General features: G+C 44.8%; 1 protein-coding gene across 1 annotated transcript in view; it reads left to right on the top strand.

The window, feature by feature from the left end:
- The window catches only part of LRMDA (leucine rich melanocyte differentiation associated), a 1,124,791-nt gene that overhangs the window by 586,552 nt on the left and 532,239 nt on the right, over nt 1–6,000 (top strand). The gene's annotated exons all lie outside the window — the stretch shown is intronic.

The raw sequence follows: 6,000 nt of genomic DNA, 5'->3' as shown, positions 1-6,000 counted from the left end.
GAACACTGGAATTAACCGGGCTCTGATCATCGCTTTACCCAGGGGTTTCTGTGCTGCTCATGGGTAGGAAAACTTGCATCTCGGTTGGCCCAGCACTGTTCTAGTTAAAGCCTGTTTTCCTGGCATAACCAGTAGTATTGCCCCCTGACTCTGAGAGATGCCCCAGTTTAGACACCAGATTATATGGTGGTCCTACGCAGCCCACTGCTGTTTGTGGACAATACCGATATGAGTTTGGATGCCTTTAGGTAGAGCGTGTACTCTGATTCCCTCAGTCCTCACCACTCCCTATTATCTTGCCTGCATTTTCTGTATTTTAGCATTTCTAAGATGTACATTTTCCCCCCCACATTTTGGCATCCCTGAATCCATCTCAAAATTGATGACTTCTTAAAATTGTCATCGGCCAGGAGGCAGCTGTGATATTATTGTTGTTGTCAGTACACACTTCAACTTGGTTATAGTTTGTTCTTATTATTTTCACTTCAGTTGACTTATATGTATTTTTGATATCTCATGTGCTGTTTAAAAATTCACTGTGATTTGACATGGAAAGACAAAATTATTGTGTATATGGAGAGGGCATAAACTTGATATTATAAAGCAAATATTTGTCATTGGAGTAAGGACCTTGATTCATAGTTTCTTGCAAAGCAATGAGCGGGATATAAAAAAGGAAGAGAGTTCCTGAGACATTTTAAGGTAGGAAGCATTGGGTCGTTTTTAACTTGCAGTGGTTTTTCTCTCTTACCAAGACATAGAATAATGGTGTGTCTGTAATGGACAAGCCTTGGATTCCTTGAAATCTAGGGTTTCAATACCTGATTGGTCCCTGAAGGTGTTTGAGTTGGGGGACCCTCCCCTTTCTCACACTTTTGTATGCATAGAAATGATGTGGGGAATTAACTGTACATATCCAGACCCCACCCACAAAGAACCTGATTTGTAGGTCGGGGTGGACCTTGGCATCTGTATGTTTAATAAGTGTCTCTTGAGATGCTGATGCGTGTGGTCAACAAACTGCCTTTCTGGACACCCTGGTAAAGTCACCCCTCTTTCTTTATTCCACTCTGGAGGAATCTGAGGTCCAGAGAAGGGAAGGAAGGGCCCTGCTCACGCACAGCGTGTTGAGTGAGCTGGACTGGAGTCCAGTCTGCTGACCGCTGGTGCAGTGCTCCTCCTTTGATGCCGCACTGAACACTCTTTAACTGAGCCGGGGGAGGACTGCTGAGCTGTGTGGCCAGCTCAAGGGAGCTTTGCCTTTTGGGGTCTGACCCAGAGTGAAGCAGCTGGGGCTCACTTGCCTGGCCTCTCAGCGCTCCGTACTGTGTGTGTGTGTGTGTGTGCGTGTGCGTGTGTGTGTGTGTGTGTGTGTGTGTGTGTGTGTACATATATATACATACTTGGTATCTGGGTGTGTACCTTTGTTTTTGTTTGTTTTCCCTGCATATATTATAGAAAACACGTTATGTTAAAGAAGGTAAGAGTATTTTTGTGGAAAGGAAGTGGGGCACATAGGAGAATAGATAGCAAGAGGAGCAGGAAGCAGAAGAGAAAGTTTCCAGGTGAGTGCGGCAGGGAGAGAAGACAGGACTGGGGCCGGGGTGATCACCCCTTACGTTTCCCCAGTGCTTTTTCTCGTCTACCAAGAGCTCTCCCCAGTTTTCCTTTGCACGTCCAGGTTTGAAGTGGAGGACAAGGGGGTTGCCTAATGCTAGTATTGCCGAGCCCCTCTCCCCAGTGCAGTCCCTTTACTCTAAGGGGAAAGACATTTGGGAGGCCAGTCAGAGTCCCCTACAACCACCAGACAGGAACTCCTTCCAGGCCCCCTATACTGAGCTGGCCGCTCAGGGGGCCCTGGGGTGGTGCCTGGACATGGCCTGTCAGGAGTGTGTCCTCCAGGGTCCCCTGGGAGTTCCCCTCCAGCCCTTCCCCAGGTGGGGGCACCCTCCCAGATGGCACTGAAGGAGAGGGCTGCCCTAGTGTGCAGGCCTCCTCATAATGGCTGCCCTCCAAGGACACCCTTCCTGCTGTTGAGAAAACCTCCACCTGAGAAAACAGAATACAGCCTGTGGTGGGTGTGTGCACGAAACATACTTATTTAGAAATTCAGAGCCTGTGCAAAGATAGCCTCGATTTTCCCCTGACTTCTTCTGAGTGTCTTATGCCTTTCACACTTCTTCCTAATTTTGTCTTTAGAAGTGGTATTTTCCAAGCTACCTGTAAGGAAACAGCTGAATGAGCCTGTATTGTAAACATTTCTGGGGCTCTCTTGGCCCTGTCTTCCGGAAAGGAGACAGGGTCAGGATTTAGACCTGTACCCAGGGCAGGTACGTAGGTTTTCCCTTCCTTCCTACTTAGCTGCCACTAGGAGAGATGCAAAGAGATAGAACCCATTGGGCCTGCAGTCCCGTAAGCTTTATTTGATTGTCAAGGAGACAAGAGTAAGACACCTAGGACGATAGGAGAACAGACCAAGTCTGTGGCCCACTGGTGGAAGGAGTGTGCGGTGCAGAAGCCCTTTGGGAGTTGAGTCCAGGCATGGCCAGCCGGCTTTGGCTCAGCCTGAGAAGTCTCCTCCCAGGAGGAGGTGTTTAAGCTCCACCTTGAACTGTGGGTGAGAGGTACAACAGCAGAGAATAGGTGGAGGCATTTCAAGTGACAATAAAATGACCAGACAGGTTACCCAGTCTTCCCGCAGGTCTTGGCAGGTCCTTAGAAGGTGATAGGAATAAAATCTGGATGTCTGACTTGAAAGTCGGGTCAAGACAGATCAAAAAGTTAGCTTTGTCAGAGGCTTTGGGCCCATTCTTACCTATAGACAACCCCTGGTGATCCCAAGTCATGAATCCACCCAGAGGCCTGCCCCGACCTGAGTTCCCTTGCTTTGAAGTGGGCTGTCCTCTGCAGCATGAGGAAATAATTTGCTGCCTGCTTCAATGAACCATCAGGAGAGCCAGCAGACCTAATGACATGTGAGAATATTAACCTCCTACCACGAAGAGCTGTGAATCTTGAGCGGCAGTCTATAATTCAACCTGGACTCCTGAGCCAGACCTCTCTGGCTTTCTGTCTCACTCACTTTCTCACTTACACCCAGAGAGCGAAGGAGAGACCTGCTCATAAAACTTTATATTCTCCAATAGTGCAAGCCTTGCTGAGCTGTTTAGTAATGAGTAACTTTGCTTTTGTAGTTGTGGAAAAAAGGATACCCTCAGAGGCAGGAAGGAGGGGAAGATTTTTTTTTTTCTTTCTTTCTTTTTTTTTTTTTAAAGTTTTATTTTACTTCAGTTTTTTCTTCCAGTTTTATTGATATAGTAGACATCCAGCACTGTATAAATTTAGGGTGTACAGCGTGATGATGTGACTTACCAAATCATGAAGTGATTATCACAGTACGTTGAGTGAACATCTATCATCTCATAAAGATACAAAATTAAAGAAATAGAAAAAAACTGCTTTTCCTTGTGATGAGAACTCTTAGGATTTACTCTCAACGACTTTCATCTATAACATACAGCAGCGTTAATTATCTTTATCATGTTGTACATGACATCTCTAGTACTTATTTATCTTATAACTGGAAGTTTGTACCTTTTCACCACCTTCACCAATTCTTTCTCCCCCACCCTCTGGTAACCACAAATCTTTTTCTATGAGTTTGCTTGCTTGCTTGTTTGTTTTTGAAGTACAATTGACCTACAACACTATGTTAGTTCCTGGTATACAACATAGTGATTCAATACTTCTGTACGTTACAAAATGATCACCATGATAAGCCTAGTTACCATCTGTCACCATACGAAGGGGAGACTTATTTTTCACATTGCATTTTTTTTTTACATCTTTATTGGAGTATAATTGCTTTACAATGGTGTGTTAGTTTCTGCTTTATAACAAAGTGAATCAGTTATACATATACATATGTTCCCGTATCTCTTCTGTCTTGCGTCTCCCTCCCTCCCACCCTCCCTATCCCACCCCTGCAGGTGGTCACAAAGCACAGAGCTGATCTCCCTGTGCTATGCGGCTGCTTCCCACTAGCACATTGCATTTTGCATAGGATTCTTCTAGCATGGGGAAAATGCATGGTATCATGGAGGTGACTGTTAGAATGCTTGGATAACCAAGCTTCTTTGTAATTCTGTACTTTGTCTTAAAAATCAAAGAAAAATGGAGGTTAGGACACTAATCTTAGGACACTTGGGTCTTAGAAGGGATCTTAGAGGTCTTTTAAGGTCACCTGGAGGCAGTAGGAGCACTTAAACCTCATTGTATTATGGCCAAGTGTTTTTGCCCTTGTTTCACGAGATCTTGGGCCCCTTGAGGACATGATAATATCTTAACCAGGTGTGTACTCCCAGGCCTGTCAGAATGTTTGATCTTTCAAGGCCTCAAATAATGTTAGTCAAAAGATGGAGCAAATCATCTGCTCCAGTCCCACATTTTGCATATGGAAAAAACCAAAGTCCACAAAGTAATATACTCATGGGCATATCTAGAGGGTACTTGGGCTGAAGTCTGCCATCCTGGTTATATGACTGCTGCTCTTGGCGGCAGAACACCATTGTGGGGTTTTCACAAGCATTGTGTTATTCTGATGGAGGTGATCTGGGAAACTCAGTGAAGCCAAGCACAAACATAGGACCAGAAGACTAAAATCAGAAGATAAATATGGAAATGAGAAATTAGCTGGGGGTGGGACATGTTCAAGGATGTAGAGTCATGACTGCCTGGCAGAGGCACCTAGCATAGTAAGAGTCCTTGGACCAGGAGAGTATTCCTCACTTTGCTAGAAAAGCCAAGCCCGCCAGGCTCCAATGCAGGTGAGAGTAGACCTGTTTCATTCACCCTAGGTAGGGGATGCTCAGTTAATATTTGCCGATGGAGGAATGAATGAATGATCCATTCTGTGCATATCAGGGTACTGTTCTATTCAGCCAGGCCATTTAATTTCCATATCTCAGTGTCTCTCCACAGTACTGGACACGGACAGCCTTTTGATGACATATAGATGTAAGGAAATCAAATTTTTTCCCTCTGCTGACTTGATGAGCACAGTGAATGCAAAAGCCGATGGTTGGCGTCCACTCTGGATGTTTGTAATTCTCAGCCTTTCTGGTCTCTCCAAATTGCTCTCCTCTTTCTTCTGCCATTTTGTTGTTGTTCTTCTGTTTAAAATTAATTTTATTAAAACAAGTCAAATGAAAACCACTCCTGTCCAGGGCATCTCAAGGTCCATTCATTATGGCTTCTTATCTTGGCAGGCGATCGACATGGAAAGGCAGCTCAGCCATTATGCGCATACAAAGCCCATCACTTCCCTACCAATGGCCAATCCATCAAACATTTATCTTTTGCCCTCTGAGCACTGTGTCACTTTGCCTGTCACTCTCTAGTCTAGGATGCCTTGAAAGATGAAAAAATGCAGGGGTGGAGGGGTGGTATTTTTTTCTCCCCCAACTTTTCCCTCCCCAGATAGTCCTTGTTAATCAGATTTCATACTTGAGACTTGAAACTCTCCCTGCACCCCTGCCCTTCAAACCCCTTTTCTGGACGTGGGAAGGTTGGAGATGGCCTGCCACATTCATGCTGAACTTTTTAATGAATGGTGGCATAATTAAGGACATAATAAAACTTTGGTTTAGCTTGGGGGTTTTTCTCCTGCAACCTACTTTAGAGCATAGAATGTTACAAAGGGAAGAGATGTCTGAAATAACTGAATCCAACCTCCCCAGTTTACAGAAAATTATGGGGCAAGGATATGACTGCAGCATGGCAGGAAAGTAGTCACCAAGGCAGGACGAGGATCAGGGTCCCTGGTCATTCTTCAGACAGAGGTTCTCCCAAGCTGCTCTGTTACCAGATGATTCTGAATAAGTGTTAGTATCTCTTGGAAAGCCTTGGCTACTTGCTTCCTTTTCTTTGGTAACTAATTACCTCTATAGAAAATACACACATTATTGTTTGCAAAACAGCCATTCACATATCAGCAATCCT

This window comes from Phocoena phocoena, chromosome 16 (genome assembly GCF_963924675.1).
Source record: "Phocoena phocoena chromosome 16, mPhoPho1.1, whole genome shotgun sequence".
Lineage (NCBI taxonomy): Eukaryota > Metazoa > Chordata > Mammalia > Artiodactyla > Phocoenidae > Phocoena > Phocoena phocoena.
Note: the sequence above shows the minus strand (reverse complement) of the source record. Positions and strands in the feature narration are given on the sequence as shown.